The 21,191-nt window shown below is 29.6% G+C and overlaps 1 protein-coding gene across 2 annotated transcripts in view; it reads left to right on the top strand.

Moving 5' to 3' along the window:
* Positions 1 to 21,191, top strand: part of LOC131851319 (cGMP-dependent protein kinase, isozyme 2 forms cD4/T1/T3A/T3B) — a 120,909-nt gene that overhangs the window by 11,028 nt on the left and 88,690 nt on the right. Inside the window, exon 1 of one of the 2 annotated variants that reach the window (XM_059201807.1) lies at positions 11,979 to 12,169. The exons of the other annotated variant lie outside the window; for it this stretch is intronic. The gene's annotated coding sequence lies outside the window, so the exon portion shown is untranslated. Of the gene's footprint in view, positions 1 to 11,978; positions 12,170 to 21,191 lie in introns of those variants that run through there. 2 annotated transcript variants of the gene reach the window in all.

Genomic DNA, 21,191 nt, shown 5'->3' with positions numbered 1-21,191 from the left:
GCCGTCTAAGCAATAATAAATTATTATAACTTAAACATCGTTTCATAAATTTTCATATATAATATTAATAACATTAGTGAACTCACTATAATTTTAATTATTTATTTTATTTTGGGTTGACTGGAAGAGGTCTCTTTTCGAGATACGAGTATGTACTCCTGTGTTAACAAAATTTCCAACTTGTATTCTATCTAGGACTTAAAAAAGTGCAATAAAGAATATAATATGATTATGATTTTCATATCATATTATATTTATGCACACATTTTTTAAAAATCTGTTCAAAGCGGCAACTTGTATAAACATGAGTTGCTAGGTGTTGTAATTTGCATACATATTTCAATACTTTGAACTACTGCATGTAAAGTTCTTAAAACTATATATTATAGATATAAAACTTCGTTGATATTTCCTTTATTTCTACAAATATACAGTTATTTGATTCCTGCGTAATAGAATCCGGAATACGATGTTTACAATAGATGATGATAATGATATAAATATAAGTCTGTCAGACGACCTCGGTGGTGCAGCGTTTATGTCTGCCACATTTTTTTTATTGTTGCGGGTTCCATCTCCGCAGAACACAAACATGAATAAATACCACATATGTGTGCTTTATAAATAGTTATCTAAATTTGAAAATGAAAACTGCATGTCATGTCTAAATAATGTATAATGACATAAAGATACGTTCAATTTGAGACACGACTCGGGTAATGCGTGAAAATAACTACGTACTAACTCAGAATCGTAGCAAAGCAAGAATACAATGTCATTTTTCTCATGGATGTTTTAAGATGTTGATTGCAGAGTACAGCATAATACAGAGGCATAAGATAAGACAAGAGAAACCAGTGCCCATCATTAGGTTAATTTGTAATGAAGTTGTATGTTACAATTTAACTAAACAATTTATTATGACGTGGTTTGGTATAATATTTACGGAAAACATATATGAAGACTGAAAGAAGAGGATATACGACAATGACTCTAAAATTGACACAAAATCATCTGTAGATAAATGCATCAGTCATATTATCTGTTAATTTTTGTATATCAGATATTACTTGACCTTTATTATCCTTCCATGCATTACTTTCATGGGTATCTTCTAACAAAACCTAATTCATACCTTGCACTTCTGGTTTTTAACTTCATCTTCTGGCATGTCATGAATGAAATAAATGAAAAAGAAACGTTATAAATTAATACTTTCTTTGACGAAATTAGTACGTAGTAGGTACATGTAAAAATGTACTGTAATTACATGTAAATTCATAAGCATCATATTTCTATATGAACGACTTAATCGGCAAAAAGGCTTGCATTGTTTGATATGACGAAAAATCAGTGAACTGTAAACAAATAAAAATATATTTAACAGTATATCAATATAAACACTTAGGGACGATAGCGTTATAATTTAATATAAACAAAGCCATCATATGCTGAAGCCTTGCTCTTATCTAATTTGCATCAATGACGTTATTATGAAGATAATAATAACAGTTATTACCTTCATGGATAGGCAAATACTCTACAAATACCTACCTATTTAAATTTGGTCCCATTTTACAAGGTTCCAGTGATAACGGTACGTGTCGTTTTTTAATTTTAACACTGCTCAATCAACAAACATTGTTTACGGTTGTTGTAGAACAAACAGAGTTTAACGTAGGTATATGCAGACATCAAACGTTTTACAAGATAAATAAATAAATGCAAATCTCGTTTTTTCCAAGACGTTGAATAAATATACTGATTTATTCATACTCATTCAAAATTTTCTGCACATACTGTGTACATTACATTGTATTAAATTTTATTTTATACTGCTGGAATTACAAACAAGCCGACGGGCTCATGAAAGGTGGTAACTATCGACTGTCTTGTATAGCCCTGCAGTACGAATAAATTCATTTACAGTTTCTATATATATTTACTCGTTATTGACATATTTCAATAGACGTACCTAAGGCATAATTATCTGCTGTACGTGATAATATTATACGAAATGACATAGCAAAGGTCGAATAGCCATAAAACCCAACCATATTATTATACTTGTAATCGTTTGCAATCGCATGAACATTTTAATGACTAGACTACCAATTATATCTAGGTATATCATGGTTAAATGCTGAATCCTGTCATAGACCATTCGCGCTACAATGAGCATGCTGTTTATTTCTTATGTTGAAGCTGAAAATCTGCCGTTGACTACTTCAATGACATTTTTGAAGACTAAGGCATTATGCCAATTCTTTGACTTTAACACAACTTGGCGACAGGAAAGGACAAACAGATGTACACAGATGGATGTCGTACCTTACTCGATGTTTGTTACAAAGTTAGATGCACCATTAGTACGTACTTAGCTAATAGCTTATTTAGATATTATATAATGAATAGTTTCAATTTACTAATCTCGCGTTTCCGTAAATAAGTCAGATAAGATAATATGAGTGATATCATATGACACAAATACTGATAAAATCTTACGTATCCCTGACTTCTATTATATCTGGGTTAGGATAAAATTTAATTTTATTTGCAAATCTATTGAATGAGAATTTTGTCATGTACAAAATCAATTATATTCACTGATATATCAATGTACTTGCAGTAAAAATTGCAGTACGTAAAATCTGTATTTGTATTTATGGTTAATTAAATCATCATAAGTAATCTAATAAAGTATTTATTACCAGAGGCTGTACAAAGTTACCTGTATGCATCAATTATATCTACCTTCCGAAACTTGTTCTGTTGTCATCTTAGTTAAAACGGTGACAGTGAAATTCCAGGATCTAGAGGCATAACCGAAGTCCTTAACAATGACAATCTACGACAGATTTCAATATCTCGTATTAAAACGATATCCACCTTTCTATCTCACTCATATTATTAAGATTAGAAATATTTATTTCAGAATCTAAAATTGTTGGGATTCCGTAACGAATAATTTTAGAATCAAGATGGATGCAGAAAGAGTGCTCACTAAATGTGTTTTGTAGAAAATTAATATTGTGAAATAATTTGACGAGTTTTCCATCTACTTAATGCAATGCATATACAAATCCTATGTCCGACAAAACCTATATAATAATAATATGCTATTTTTAAAAGAGCTGTTAAGAACACTTATGATACGAGTAACAACAAATCGTCGGAGCGTATTCAATGATGCTAAATATGGACACAATAATATATGTCCAGTCACGTCTGGTTGCAGCGGTTATGTATCTGTGTCCATCCCAATTCAACGAATCTATTTTTAGAACTGGTCGAACAGTCATTTCGAATGAGTAAACGTAACAGTCAAATAGATTCTAAAGATCTTACACAATTTAGATCTATTTTGGTATAGTTTATTTACTCATGTAAGCATGCTAAGTGGGTGTATTAATTTTTATAGTATATTTTATTGCATTTATACCGTAATGTTGAATATAAGCGTGCAAAATTAAATCTCTAATTTTGATTAATGGTTAAAAAATAGCATTTTAATAGTTATTTTTTAAGGAATTATAAGTCGTCAAAACTACTTGATATATCTGTTCCCAAAGATTATTATTTTAAAAATAATCTGTTAGTTCATGAACCCGTAGTATAGTATTGAAAAATTGGTGCTCTACATAAATTTCAATAAAATTCGGCTAAAAATAATACAATAGACAATTACGCATGTATTCTTCAAGATTTATTTACATAGTGTAGATAAAAAAATTGTATAGATTAACATAGTGTATGTTAAAAGAAATTGTAATTTATATATTGTAGTATTGTATACCTCAAAATAAAGAAAACTTCTAAATTTCGACTTTCGTAATGTGAACTTATTACCGTAATAATAATTTAGCATAGTGTACTTAGACATTTAGAACATAATACGTGACAGATGTTAATTTTCATGTTTGTGTCGTAAAATGAGGCCAAGTATATCACGGTGCCCGTTTAAACCAAATGTTTGAGTGCGGGATGCGTCATATAAACGCATTGTATTCCGAAATAGCTAAAGCCAGACGTTCAGCGATATCCTTAACGGTTGGACTCTGTCCAATTGTGATCTTGTCACATTTACCTACAATGTTATCAGCCACCGCTCCATCAATCCTTTAAACTGACGTTGTTTTAGATTATTTATCTAAAAATATAATATCATAGTATGATTTTACAAAGCTGTTTTTTTCCTAGACACATATACATGTAAAGTATAGGCAACTTAGACTACTGGTAAATATTTGATTGATAATCAAGCAATGGTTCTTCCGCCTGCGATAACATTGAATATTAGATGAGCAGGAAGAAATTATTAGTGTGACAATGGAGTTAACTCAATTAGCCTAACGTAACCACATGCACCAGGAATCAACCACGACGGTTTTCAGGAGTGACTGTGTAGAGGTCAGCCTGATATATGTAGAACTTATATTGGAGGCAACAAGATCATAAGTACCTATTACAGTGTGTTCTTATATACAAGGGATTTAGCATAATCGTGTTACGTCGTTGCCAAGTGATTTCTATATCGGAATTACTCGGTATAAGAATGACTTGGTACATAAATTAGATTAATCAGTAATTGATTAGATTATCTGTAATTATAGAAATTTATAACTACGTTATCATTAAATCTATTTATAGCTAAGAGGATGTGACTCACAATACAAGGTATAACATAATAACATGTTATGATTTTATTATTTATAGATGATAAGTCAAAAAATATTTCATAATTCTGGTCTGAACAATTAAAAATATATGTATTTAACATTCTTTGAGGAGAAATTGTGTATAATTGGAATATGTAGATTACAAATTTAATCTGCATCTTTCACAACAATTGAATTTTTTATACATACATATTTTAAAACATAGAATAATAGAAATTTATTTGAAATATAGAATAATTTTAATTTATTCGTAGACGTATATAACTGCAATATTCAACATTCTTATTTCTTTTTATACCTATAATTGCATCGTGTATTGTCAAAAGAAATACTAAGCACGCTATTCTTCTAAAACCATTTTCGTGCGTAGACGACGTGGATCAGTGGTTAAACATTAAACCATGCTACTAAACGAGCAATCTGAACGAGCTCAACTAACCTAAACCGGTTCTAGCGCACATTCCTTTGATAATGATAATGCAAACCGAAAGAACAGTATTTAATAATATCTTACCTAATCGTAAGGTTTGGATTTCAAAATTTATTATTGACGTATACCCTGTCATCTGTTGGTGTTTTCCTGTTAAGAATGTGAGCCATAGTATAATACCTGTCTGTTATTTGTATATAGAAAACCGACGAATGAGTAATATTATGATCTACTTTCCTTACGTATTTGTACCTACCTCCGCACGAACCGATGTATCGTATGCAAATATAGTTTGTAACTTTTGTTCACCATTGATGTGCCTATTAATTTTGTAGTCAGGGATGTCAAAATATTTAATAGATGTACGAGGTTAGAGAGCAAAATTGAGGTATACCTACAATTTCATATTATTTTTCCTTTTTTTAAAGATTAGAACCCTGATTCTATTATATCTTATTTGCTAGTAAACCTGTATTGTACTATATTAAAAAACTTAAACTAAAAGAATACATTGAAGGTATCATAGGTAGGTAAAAGAACAATGCTAGAGTTATCTCAATAGACGGATTTCTTATGTACACCTTTGTAATAATAGAATTGTATTTTTTAGTTTCAAGTGATAGAAGGTTAGCCATTCCCTTATTTTGTGCTAAGTTTTGCATTCACGTATTTTTTGTAACATTTTTTATCCCCAAATAGAAAGCGGTTGAGTACAAGGTGCGTTAAAACGGATCAAATATATGTACGTCGCAAAGACAGCGCAAAATCTATATTTAAATGTCATTGATTAGTTTGATATGTTGATTTATAATAAAATAAAATAAAAAGAATAGCCTCGACTCGTTTCTTGCCAGTTCTCAACTAGTTAAAAAATAATGTAAAAAACACTGACAATCATATGTGACTAAAACGCGCTTTCGAAATTGAATTAAAATAAACGTATTATTCCTATCTAATTATTAATTTATTCGTTTGGCAAAGAAAATGGGAAACATAAATGAAATAAATATAGGAGGATTTACGAGAAATTTACATTTTAATTTTTTTTATGTTGGATTGTCTAAATAACGACGTGTGTCTGTTTAATTTTAAGTTGGTAGTTATGTGACAAGACAACGTAGTAGGTGTTACCATTGAAAATAAATACCAACAATTTGTAACTTTAATATATGTATATTATTACAATGAAGGCAAGCATAAACCTTTAAAAAAATACTTTAGGTACAAACCTATTAAATATGTTTTATCCATTAAAATGCTTTTGTTATCGTTCTGTCATTCATTCTTGTTACAACCCACATACAAACAATGCACTCGCACTATCATAAACTACACAAAGTTCGTTTTCTAATCATTTTTAGTTATTTGTTACGTGAGTGCATTCACGTAGGCAGTGTCACAAACAACCCAATATTAAACAAATTATCAAATACGCTCTTTAGTGTGACGTTGTCGGTATATAAATACTACAAGAATCAAAAATAAAATAAATAATTGATTTTGTAACTATACCATAAAATACACATTATAATTATTCACCAATAATTCTCTGCACCAGCTACAGTTGACTAGTAGAAAATACCGCATGGTGTTAAATCTACCAAATGTACTTACTGTACTAGGTACCTTTTGTATTGTGTGTACTGAAGTTAATAAATAATTAATTTTGAAATATGAGAGTGGTATGACTAGCCTAAAATGTCGTTTCTTCATTTCATCGGCACAATAAAAATCTTTATGTATTGATTCATGTTTCTTACTAACTCTACGGTAAAGAAAATACCGATAACAAAACTAAAATATGACACGCACCCTCCCACGTTGCATTCAAAGTTCAAACTTGCCCAGCGAAATGTGGCCATGTCAAGTCTTGCGTTCACTATGACATAATCAGTTCATTTTCCTCTGACTACCCCATCAGTTGTGACGGTTTCTATATGTGTATATTATTTGAAATAATAAGGTAAGATCTTTTTACATGCCCACCACATTTGCAGGTACGTCATATGATTCTCTATTATTACGTATGCGATATTGCAATAATAAATAGATCAGATATCTGTTTATTCATAACACTGAAGTGACAATTAAACAGAAATCAAATTTCCAAACAGAATGATTGATTTTTGTTTGATAAGGGTAGTGGTAAAGACAAATTACGTTTGAGATTGAGAAAAGATGAAGATTAATCAATTTATGTACATAAATATATTGGTACAATTTATATTTATAAAATGCTTGATTTTTATCCGTAACACAGTCTACTACATACTTTTCCTAAGGATTTTAAACATGGTGGCTGTCAATCTCGTACCATTAACAGTCGGACAGTAAAATGAATTTATTACTATTTATATTACATATGGTACGGAGGTAATTAACGAATAAAATATAAATAAAACAGTACATTTTGAAAGTCACAGTATGATTCATCCATTCCATTAATATAATTTAATGTATCATGTAAATGATTTTACTACCTGATGAGGTTTCGCAGGCGCAATTTTCAAACAGAATTTTATCGTTCGTTTAATTATATACTTTTAATTTTCATTGCCTACAGTTCAATTACGTTAAGGAACGAATCTATACAATTTTAAGCTACATTTTTTTAGGTTTAAGATATCACTAAGATTGTGATGTCATGTAAAATCTGTAATAAATTTGAAAGTTCAAAATAACTATTATATTATATGTCCATTTGAAAGGTATACTTGCAATATTTGAAATAATTTTGCATTTTTTATACACATAGTAAATGACCTATATAAAATAAATATTATTTTAAATTTTGACCGGATATTTATTACCTAGTACCTAGTAGTACCCAGTAACTTAATTTGCAGCATAATCGAGTCATTGATATTACTTAGATATTACTTAGAGGCAATAAAAGCAATAACCCAATACAAATATTTTTAATAAATTAACATTTTTTAAATATTTCAACAACTATTTCATAAATTAGAACATATCCCACAATTATAGACAATTAATTGTAAATAAATCAAAGCAAGAGAATCCAGATCCAGAATCCAGAATGGTAATTCATACTTATATTAATACGTGCTGAAATATGTCTGTCTGTTTGGTGGTCCCACTAAACAGCTAACACTAAACACTAACATCTTAATGAAATGACGTAAAGACAGATTATGTCACGAGGATGGACTTAGGCTCTCTTTATCTGAAAAAATGCAAACGAAATCGCTCGTAACAACCAACTGTAGATAAATTCTACATTACTAGTAATAAACACGTCGTCGCTTCGAAGCTTCCAAAAAAAAGAAACGCATAAAAGAAAATCACCATCTCCATTCGTTTAGTAGTTGCCATGCTACAAACAGACGCAGACCCGTAAAACTTATAACATGCCACTTTTTGCGTCGGGGTTAAAAATATGCATTATTCTAATTTAATGTTGTGGTATTGTTGTCAACGTATATTAAGTAAATAAGAAAAATACTCTCGTATCAATATCACGCCCATATATAATGCGCAATAGTGGGTAAATAAATAATGTTATCTTTTCTAGAAATTTACTATCATAGTCATAAAAAACATACTTTTAGGGTAATATTTTACATAATATAGGAACTATAAGAATAGCAAGCATATATATACGTAAATAAAAACAAAACGATTTTTTATCTATTAATGTAATTAAATACCAGGACCTGATATTATTATTATTGTAGTCTGATATAAATAACTTACCCATTTATCGTAAATAACCATAATATTTTATTTTGTCTATCATCCTATATTACCTTACGTTTGATTGTGTTAATAATTATCGGAACCGGTCATTGAAAACATAATGACAAATATAGCACAAATTTAAAATGTAATGTTTTACAACTACTTAAATATGTGAAATCTTCAGAATAATAACTTAATTATTTAATATTTATTTGCAGTACGCCATCTATACGTTTCTTTAAGAAACTAGTAATAGTTCCGCTATTCGACGCTAGATGGCAAGGGCAACTCGCAATAATAATCTCAGAATGTTAAAACTTTTTTTACAAACGCTGTACAAATGACATTATTATTTCTTTCTACATACACATATCTGTGAAAAATATTTCCTTCTTTTCATAAATTATTATACATACATCAGTACATGATAAAATTATAAATTGATTAAACATATAAAAACAATAATACCATTAGTTCTAATTACAGCTGTCCGGTAATGTTCTGATAGACCGGAAGTCATGCTTGACCGAATGTATTTTTTACCACGGTAGTGCACTTGTCAAAGCTCGTTGGAATACCGACCTTGTGCAAGTGCATGGTATAGAACGCATTACGTTACCGGTTGACCCATGTTATAAAAATGTCTCTCTTGGACACTGAACTGGACGGTAGGGAAAAAATTAATACAAAATATTTGACGTTCCTAAGCGGGTAAAGTGTCCTTATTGAATAAATTATTTTTAATTTGATTTGATTTCATATTCTATACAAGTGTATACATATTATAAACTGAAGTCTGAAAGACTCTTCTTAGATACATATGCTTATATTGTAGTTTTGACTTTTGACTGATGTCTCTTCGGTACTACATAATTTATTAAGATCTCACTTTGAGAAGAAGGAGATTGTTAAGCGACTAGAAACCATAGTAATGTATCATGCCAGATCTACCTCTACATGGTACCCCAAGGAACCATCGTGGTCTATTTGTCACTTTACTCTGACTGACCTGACCTCCGCGGGTGTTAGGGTTATCGCACGCGGGTGCACCAAATTTTAATTCCTGTTTAACTCCTAATCTAATCTCTTATATTAATGAGCTGTATCTAAAACCCATTATCCCGTTGATGATGGGGTAATCGGAGGCATTGCTTACTGGTAGAAAATGCCGCATGGTGTTAAGTCAGTCAAATGTACTGTACTATATTTTTCTATTGTGTGCATTGAAGTTAAATTAAATAAATATTTCATCTGTCGATATTGGAACGAACGCAACACTTGACATGTCCATATTTCGCTGAGTATATTTAAATCCAAAGTGGCGGGAAGCGAATTTACCACCGTCATTTTGATTTTATATCGGGGTTTCCTTCAACGAAGATGTAACATTTTTTTGGAGTTGACCAGACTCCCGACTAGGTATAAGTCAGGGCAAACCACTAGACCACGACGATCTTTATTATATGTATATATTCTGTAATTATAAAATTATCTAGTTATATACCTATAAAATAGCAATAATTAAATATGTCTATTTTTAACAATCTTATCATTCTTCACAGGAAATATACATATATCATTGATTGATTGATCAGTCAGCATAATAATTTACATATCTATATATAAAATCATTATCTTGACTGATCAATCCACGCACAGTCTACTAGGCACGCCGGGATTAGAAAATTTAAAATGAGACTTACATTCAAAGGATTTTCTGCAATTCTCATAGGAATTGGGGATAGCTGGTTGAGGAGTCGAGACAGAAATGGTCTCGACTCTGTTTCTCCATTCTGCCAATAATACTACTGGTATTTCGCAAATTTATATGATATTTATATTTATTAAAACCGATTGCAAATGAAGCTTGCTCTAATCAGTCAGGTATCAGTGAAAACCGCAAACAAGTCCGATAAGTCGTTTCTGAGATCAGCGGGTACGTACAAACAGACAAAAAGACATGATTTTATTATTGGTGAGAAATGAAGAGTGCAATTTGCAACGCTATAGTTTTATCCTCAGGATCTCATAAGATACGACCAGAATACACAGCACAAACAGAATATCTTGATATATATTTCAATTCGAATAACAACAAATAAGTAAACAATTTTAAATAAAAATATTAAAACTCAAGGCATATCTACTTACCAACATACATCCGAAAACTATTTCTGCTTTATATTCTTTAGTCGCTTGAAAATCTACAGCAGATAAAGATATTATGTAATATTTTTTAAGATATTTTGTATAACCGGATCAAACCGGTGAAAAATCTTATCAGACCTAAAGATAACCCATAATTGTCTCGCGCCTTTGTCTTACACCGCGTCAAAGTGGCTAGTATCAGTAAAAAGCCTTTGTCACATTGCGAGCGAAGCGTGACAATAGTGGAACACCACAAGCTTACGTGTCACGACGAGCCAGATTGAGAGCTTGAAAAGTTTTGAAATTTGAAACAGATTCTGGTATTCATGATAGAAATATTCAGTTATGCAATTATAATTTGATTAATGATTGCGAATCTTACAGTAATACTTGTATCTGCAAATTTAAAGTAAAATATGAAATCTATTGCAATTGACAAAAGAAATATTACATTTTACGTAATATTTCTTTTCTCAAAGAACTGACTGGTGTACGAATCATCTTCATCTAGTTTCATAGATTATAACTACGGTACTAATTTACCAGATGTATCACTTAACATCAGGTAAATTAACAATAATATATAACTATAAGGGTTACCGTAATCGCATGGTGAATAAATAGGCTCGAACAACTCGACAAAAATTTTTAAAAGGATAGATTGAGAGATAGGCTTTAAATGTATCCTTTTTTAAATTTTTATCTCATTTCCCCGCTAACCGTCATCGGTCCAAAAAGACCGCCTACATATTTCTAATTTCATTCTTTCATGTAAGAATTTTACAGCAGCAAGAATTTACTATCAGGTGAACCGAATGCTTCCATAGAATGCTTTAAGTCATACAAATGTATGTTTGTATGATATTTAGTACGATTATCGCTGGCGTCCCACTACTGTCCCGCTCCGACCGCAATGTGGCGATGCCATAAACAATCTACCCAACTACTACGTTAGCGTCTCAATATAAATTTATTGTCCACCCGGCTTTATCAAGTGCGCTCGTCTCCACTCACAGATATACAATTATCTTTAAATATATCGTTTGCGTCGAAAATCGAAGTACGTTTGTTAACATTAAATCAGTGTCACATAGATAATATATTGTCTAAATTTATTCGTGGTACAGTTGACAAGTGATAATATTGATGTGTGGATATCAGTGCTGGCTAGACTGAGTTCTGTTTATTTCAGATTGCTGTATCGTTTTCGGTAAGCATCAACCAAACTACTATTTATCGTTTGGAATATTTCTGATATATTGGCAATGAAATGGACTTAAATATACAGTAAATATAAATATTATTTTCTAAAGATTTCACACTTGGTATAAAGATATAATATATATAAAGAATTCCAAACATAGATCGGTACCCACTATACGTGGTAGTATAAGGCGTTTAAATTTTAAACCTAATAGTATTCATAAAATTCCAAATTTTGAAATAAAAACTAATCAAACCCAATGAAACTACACTAATCACATGACCACGCGGTTTTAATGAAAATAATAGTATTTTTTTATACTACGATAATGGCAAACAAGCAAACAAACGGTCACCGTAACCTATACCTTTACAAATATAACTCCTGATGGGGTAGAAGGACTTAGCCTAATATCGACGTCGCGTCGTGGTGAAACTGTATAGGAAAACCGTGTGGACACGTATAAGAAAATTTATATTACTGTTCTTTTGTTGTTATTTCATTAAACTACGCGAGCGATTTACTTGCGTTTCATACCTTTATTTTCATAGGACAATATTTTCCGAATCCAGTTATTAAAGAGTATATTATAGCTGTATAGGTAATTGTGTATGATTAAACCATGATTCAGTAGTGACGGATGAAATCAGGTGTTACTCTGTGGTGGCGAATTTATCAGAACTTAACCACGATAGTTTCTGGGATGAATGCGTGGTCATTACAGTATACGCATCCCTAGGAATAATATTCTCCATTAGTGACAATTTCCTTTCTATCTCGTAAAACGGATGGTACATATCTATATATACATAAAACATCTAGATAAAAGAAACACCGCACACCGCTCACATACTAAAAATATGTTTTAATCATAGTAAGTAACAAAATATAATAAACAAACAGAACTGTATCGTTATGTAATAAAATAGTTGCTGTCTTTTTATGGTAAGAACATGAACTAAATTATTATGTTCCTCATGGTATTGGCGGGAAAATCTATGCAGCTATTCACTTTAATATAATAAATGCGAACGTGTGTCCGTCTATTTTACCCTTTTACGAATAAAAGATAGAACTAACTTTTATAAAACACGCTCACTACTACCTCACTTTAGGTGTATAACTATTAGATATTTCCTTGCGTGTAGTTATATCCTTCCATTACAGCCTTGTACAGTTTGTTGAGAAAATATCTTATTGAAATTTTTTCTCAATATGTGCTAGGACCACGTGGAATAAATTATATATAATAATATTATATTAACTCCTTGTCATAATGATAATTGATTCCTAATATGTAAGATTATTAGAGATTTTCGATCATGTAGCAATGATAAAGAGTTCGTAGATACTAACGCGATGAAGCATGTCTATCTATTAAAATTTGATCTGTGACCTGCGAAAGTATTTTTCAATTGAACTAAATCGACTTATTGTGTCATACTCTGCTTGTGCCCATTTCTTATAACAGTAACATATTCATTGCTCTAATAAAATTTACATATAGAAGAAAATATTAATCTGGAAATATTATAGTATACAAATACAAACTTATAGAATAATAATCATAATAAAATAATATACTTTTACACTTCACATAGGTATTCTGTTGCGTGGAACGTAACTTCATATTTAGCTGAATAGAATACACAGATTAAATTATTAATATATATTCTATTTAATTTGTATTATATTTTAAATTAAGAATGAAAAGTAAATAATACTGATATATTTTCAATTTATATGAATAAGTTATATAAATTGAACAGGAAGAGAATTGAATTGAACAGAACATTAATATAATGTTAAAGAATAACTATGTATCATGTTTGAAATGGAATGATATGAAATATAATATGCATGTGTTTATTCCTGTTTGCAATCACTACACAAGTTTTCGTGTTAATTAAATTCCTGTTTATCAGCAAACATTCTTCAGTAATTATTCATAATTTCAACTCATTTTTATAAATAGAACCTGCTTGACTAAGAAAGTAAAACATTAATTCATGTTTAATATAGTTAGTCAAGTTTGTTGACAGTTATGAGCAGTATAAATATGTAGAATGTCACACTTAATCTTAGCCCATTATTTTTATCTTTACTAATTCATATAAACATCCTACTGCAGAATGCTAGGGTCACTCCTGACACTAGGAACCATAACCATAACCATCAGCTAGATAATTAATTGGACATAGCATTATAGAAATTTATTTTGTTTTTTCCATCTATTTGTACTTTGTATTCATAATAGCCTATACGATATCCTGGGGACGGGATGGGGATACATGGGAATTATGTATATACATTGTATAAGTATTTTACTTTATTTATTTTTGGAATAATATTTTCTTTTACTTCTTGACAAAAAGACACTACTAAGTTTCTGAAATAACTCAGTACACAGTAATAATATACAATTACGCAGTAATAATAAATAAGGAAATTGTTTGTTATATTTGAAAACAACAAAATATATTGTTGTTTTTCACGTACGGTTGAGTCTAAATCCTGCTTTGGTACATAATATAAGATATTTCAATTTCAAATATTTGTTTTGTGGAATTAAAGTAAATCCACAAAGTGAGTCGGAAGGTACATTAAGCCATTGAACTTGGTTGTTTATCACTGGTTTTAATGACACACACAACTGTTACTGCTTTAAACCTACATAAGCCCTAGGAGTTATATGGTACACATAAATGTTTGAACGGCGTATTTTGACCAAGTCTTAAATAGATTTCAAAGGATCGAGTAAATCGATTCAGTTTTTATGATATACCTATGGTGTTTATAAAATTAATAAGATTTAATTACTAAATTTAAATTAAGTATGTATTATGTAGTGTTATTAATTAAAAGATATCCCTAATAGATTTCTTTAGCCTATATTTTATCCACATTTATAGTAAGAATATATTCTGAGAAAATTTCATCTAAATCCTAAAGCGGTTTTTACGTAACCGACAGTTTTCGCCTCGCTACGGTTTTATGATATTATATAGATCAGTATATGTAAAAATAAAGAAAAAATAAAACAGTTCCGATTTTAAAATAGAACCTACATTACACCTACAAACAAAAGTAACTAAAAATATAAGCCTATTATTACATTTTCTAGATTAGGACTAGTTGACACTTTCACGTTTCAACACTTTCACATATTGACTTTTATAGTTTGTTTATGGCCAGTTTTGACATATTGAGAAATGGTGTAAGTACTTACATACACAAACTTGTATACATCTGCGATTCTTTCTCTGTTACGTAGGTTAGGACCATTGCTAAACAAAACTTTGTTCCCTTTATTTTTGGCATTTTTGTATTAAAATCCTTATTATTTATATTCTCTCTCTATCAATTATTCACAACTATATCTATACTAAGCCCAAATAGATACTCTGTAAGAAAATAGAAATCTTTATATATTTGCCTTTATTGTGTAAAAACAAAAAGGTAATTGTCCTATACAGAGATCAATGACCGTTATCTTTTTAATTGATTAAGATTAGATAGGAGTTTTCAATTGTAATATTAATATATTTATGTCAGTACGTACATATCATGCACATCCGTCAATTATAAAAGATAACTATTCAGAATAATTGAAATAATATCGAGGTTATGTAAAATAGTCATAAGTAAAATTTAATCTCAAACAAAAAGCTGACGAAGTCGCGGGTATAATCTAGTTCACAATAATATTGCAGTTACCATCCGACTTAAAAATAAGATTATCAATTCGACGGTATTTTTATGCGAAAATATTTTTTTGCTGTACGTATCCTATATCAAATTGAAATTTTGTCAATGTATATTTTTGTAATTGTAATAATTGTAAATTTAATATTATTATGGTAATAATAATATTTATTGGCCGTGCTAAATTTGATGTTACTTTTTATTAAGTAAAACTGAATTATTAATTAAACGTAATATTTTTTTTTGTAAACAGGCTAGAAACATAATAGAACCTCGATTTCAGTTTTAAACTATCGTGTAACGAGACAGGCATATAAAATGTATAGTAGATTGAACCTCAATACATTCGCGCGTAATATTATATATATGTACGGTTTATGTATCATATCACGAGGTTTCAATTACAACTCACTCGCTAAATGAGGCACAGACCGCATATGCGTCATCGTTAAGCATTACAAAAATCAACTCGGCCTGGGCTCTTTTACGTTAACAAAGTTGCTGTTAGTTTGTAACAAATTTGAAATTAATGAATTTTAATAATTATTAAATCTTCATAATGTGATGAATAAAATTTATAAATTTTAATTAATTTTATTCATCATATTATGAGTAATGTTTAATTTTGATTATATTTTATTTATTACTTAACTTCGAGTTCGTCTGCGTGGAATTTAACTATTATGTACCTATTAATATATATTTTTGATGTTATTACCGTATACATTCATATGCACTTAGTGAAAAGCTGATTAATTTAAAATTACAAATAGAAAATTTAATTCTATTTATTTGTTTAGATTAATCTGTTTACAAAGTATTTGAATTAAATTAGCCTATTACATATAAAAAGTAAGACAAATATCAAATTAACGTTAGTGTGGTTCTAAGGAGGTCCTAAATTTCTCATTTGTTTTAAAATAATTTTTAATACTATAGACATCATGAAAACCCGATGAGTGTTCAATTGTAAAAAGTACCTGCCTGATATGTAGGAAAGTTTGTGAATGAAATGAGTTTCCTTAGAAAACACCTATATTTGTGAAGACAAATCAGGGATATATATATGTATGTATTTTTGAGCATGTTCATAGTTTTAAAAACAGAACTGCTTACTTTTCTATTCTGTGGTTATAGATCATAGAGGTTGCGTATTTCTTTATCTATAAGAAACAAAAAAATATTTATTTACTTATTTGTATTTATTTATTTCATTATTTATAATTATAATCTGTAAATTAAGCGGATAGATTTGTATTCATATTTAAATGCAACATTAAAAGAGAGACCCCACTCAACATATTGCCGACACCTCATTGAAAGGAATCTGTCAATCAAATGCCGAAACGGCCTTTTTATTGAAACACCCGGATACAGAGGACAGTGGTTCGAAATTATTTTGAAGGTTCCATAAAAGGAGAATATTAATATTTATTACATTGTGAGAATGTTTCCGATTACTGAGTTACATTGTCAAAACATTTTCTTCACACTTCATTTCAAATTGACGTATTACTGTGAGTATTATGTATTTATTAATTTATCGCGAGTTTTGTTATATTACTAATAGGTATCTAATATTAGTTATTCAAATGCAGTTTTATTAAATTACCTACGTCATTAGGCTAATATGTTTTTATAATTCATTTTATATGAAAATCCCAAATATGTGTTTTTTTACTTTATTTCTAAGCGAAACTGATTCAGCGTCATGGGTATTCTTCCTAAATTTGGGCTTGGTATACCCTTAACAACGGAGCCCTGTATCGTATTGTGTAGTATATATGTATGTAGCAGTAGGTTTAGAATCATAAAGTCATATCATATCTCATGCCTAGTATAACACTGGGTTAACTAAAAATTACAAACTTTGGAAAATGCACTGTAAATGTAACTTAACTTTATAGTATAATTAACTTATAAGTAATATTGTAATATTAAAAGGTTTTCTTGACAGATTACGGGGATTTTCAAGAACCCCATAAGGTTTATAAGGGTTGGCAACGCGCACGTAACTCCGCTTCGGGCATCCATAGGCGTCCGTTTACCATCAGATGGACCGTATGCTACATTCGTAGTATAAAAATAAATATTAAACACATAGATTTAATTTTCATTTAATGCATGATGATTTTAAGTTATATGTTAAAATTTCCCAGTTATCAAGTCACAATTGCTTACTTTAGTCACTTTATTTCAATCACTTATGACTAGATTGTTTGTATGCGTCCGAATTGACAGTCAATAAATATTAATTAAGTTTGATTTTAGTTCGAATGTAATAGGCTGTATGTACAAATATAAACAAACAGTCATCCAAGCTGCGGTCATGTGTTTATGCATTTAATTTACTATTGACAGTGCAACTATTGTATCTATTTCCATTGTGGTTCTACTGACATTTGCTCTAAATAACATTGATAAATGGTTATAAATGATACAAAGTCATTATTTCTACGTACCTACCACTGCAATAATGTTGACAATTCAGGAATGCTACGTAACATTATGTGGGCATTGGTTAGAGGTATACTCGTAGAAGTAGAAATGTGCCCTAATGAGTAGAATATTATTGTTCAATAATACTAGAATAAAAAAATATCCGTCCGCCAGTCCAACTATTTCTCTTGCTGTTATATAAAATATTTTATATTATTCTACACATTAAATAAATTGTGAGTGTGAAATTAAAATGTTATTTAAAGCTATATTTCTATACAATTGTAGACAACTGTGAAAAAAAATTAAAACCGTTTTAATTATGCAGTTTAAAACATAAATAATACATACAATTTTTATTAGCAATATAAATAGCTAACAACAACAAAACGGTGTCTACTTAATATTTTTCCTTTCCATGATGACATACTCCAGCATTTACTATTAAAGCTGAAAACAGCAGATATAAGCTTTTAAATAACAGAATATTATTTCCAAACAGATAATAATAAAGTTAATGGATGTTACATACTTTGTTAAATAACGCTGGTCAATGAAGAGCAATTATTCTCAATTCTAAATAAACGCGATTTCTTTAAATGCCGCGGCAGACTAGTGACTTTGTAAACCACATAATTGAACATGTGACATCGCATTGGCGGTGTGGAATTGGATTTAATTGAACCAGTCTAAAAATAGATGGGAAAGAGGAGAGAGTTACAACTTGTGGTAAATATAACCATGACAAGATACTTTATCTGGTCACTTGTTTAAATCAACAACAAATAAATATTCGTGTCCAGGACCATGGTGGAACATTTGTGCGTAGAGATTTCATTATCGTGTACAGTTTTTATTATTACATTATGGGAGAAGAGACGGGATTGCTAATAATCGCAACTAGAGACCCATAGCTATCAACCATCGTAGTCAAATCTTGGTGGATTCGTCACATTGACTTAAGCAATCTAACTATTGACTGATCATGCTATCGCTACCATCCATCACTTGTGTATCGCCAACGCATATGAACCATTCCATGTTCATCTATGAAAAATAAAAATAGGTATAAACTGTATGGAAAATAATTTGGTTGTGGAAAATAATTCTCATTACATAATTGTAAAACAATATAACTAAGTTTAAAGGACATAAAATATATGTACTGGATAACTGCTATAAATAACTTTTTTTTTGTAAATATATTATGTAAGTCAATAGACAAGTACCTTAGGCTATTAAATACATTAGGCTATAGATAGTAATTGAGATGGAGAATGAAATTTAATACCATTTATCACGGTCATGTGGATAAAGTCCCTGTAAAAATCATTAGATTTTTAAAGCAATAAATTAATTTTGCTAATGGATTCGGTAATGAACTAGCTGGGTCAAATACTGGTAGGTATCTTGAAAAATACGGTATTTGTTTTTAAAGATTGCAGAAAGTTATATGTAGTCTCTTCGGCACTAATATTTGACTACAGAGAAAATAAAAAGACTAAGAATATAATTGTAAATATTAAGACAACGGGTCAGTCATACCACAAATAACTTGATGATGAGCAAATAGTCCTAATTTCAGTGAATGTCGCCTCACAAAAAAGCATAAAGTGGGGCGTCTCCTTTGCAAGTATTGTTGTAAGATGCAAAACTTACGATATATATGTTAGTCAGACATTTTCTGAGTAGTGAAATAGATATAATATTTATATGTTATATATAAAATATCAATAATTATTATCGTTGGTAATCGCTTATAATGTATATTTATATTTTTATATTATATTTTTTTTAATATTTTTTTTTGTTAAAGTTGACATTTGGCAATTAGTGTGAATATAATGTAGCAAACTGAAATAATTTTATAGGGTAGGGCGAGTTCTCCATTTCTCTAATTAGATTATTTTAATTATTTATAAAAAAAATGAATTTCATTATTAAGTTTAGAATGCTTCTTGCATTCTGAATGAATTAAATTAAGGAAGAAATTTTATCAAGATGAAATTTATCAATGTTTACTATGTTTTTTACTTAATCAGACACACACACAACAAGATAATTATGCTAATGTTACTTTGAAAAAAAAAATAACAGTATTTTATTTAGAAATTATATCGTTATTCATTCTTATTTCGGTTCATAGTATTTTTTTGTTGTGTATGTTACTGTTTAATTAGCGGTAAAGGCTATGGACATTAATTAATGGCATACCATATTTCTTTAGCAACTTCAAGTAAACTGGTTTCATTTGAATTCTCGTTTCTACAAATAAATATATACTACTATTTATAGTTAGTTAAAAATGAACTGCGACAGGTCGAATGAGTTTATAAATAATTACATTAGTATATGTGAAATAGTTATTATAATAAATAATGTCAGTATGGTAATAATGGAGGAAAATGCTTGCACTATAAATATTGTAATATATTATATATACATTATCAGAGTATATAATAGTTGCCAGAGTGTACAGCTTTATGGAGTTATTACATTATCATATAATTTTGTCGTTCTCTTACAGTAATGTATCAGTGAAGTTTCCTGTCAGTTCTTCTTAACTAATGTAACTAGCCTAACTTTTCAGTAGGGAACTAGGGATACAGATAAAAATAACGACGTATAAGTGACTGTACATGATAAAATAATTTTAATTTCGCGCTTTAAAAATAATAGACATAAGCTATTTCACAGACAATCAAATGAAACAGTCCGAGCGAAACAAGTCATTGGCACTCAGAAATATATTTAATTTCATTGTTTCCTCTACCTAGGAATCATCACCAGAGAAAATTTAACACATATATAAATCTAAAAATCGTATCATTTTATATTTTAATTTACAACATGTTACTGTAATAGTTTCGAAATAAACAAAATA

The sequence above is a fragment of the Achroia grisella genome, unplaced genomic scaffold (genome assembly GCF_030625045.1).
Source record: "Achroia grisella isolate CSIRO2021 unplaced genomic scaffold, CSIRO_AGI_Agris_v1 utg782, whole genome shotgun sequence".
Lineage (NCBI taxonomy): Eukaryota > Metazoa > Arthropoda > Insecta > Lepidoptera > Pyralidae > Achroia > Achroia grisella.
This window is presented reverse-complemented; position numbering and strand designations above follow the sequence as displayed.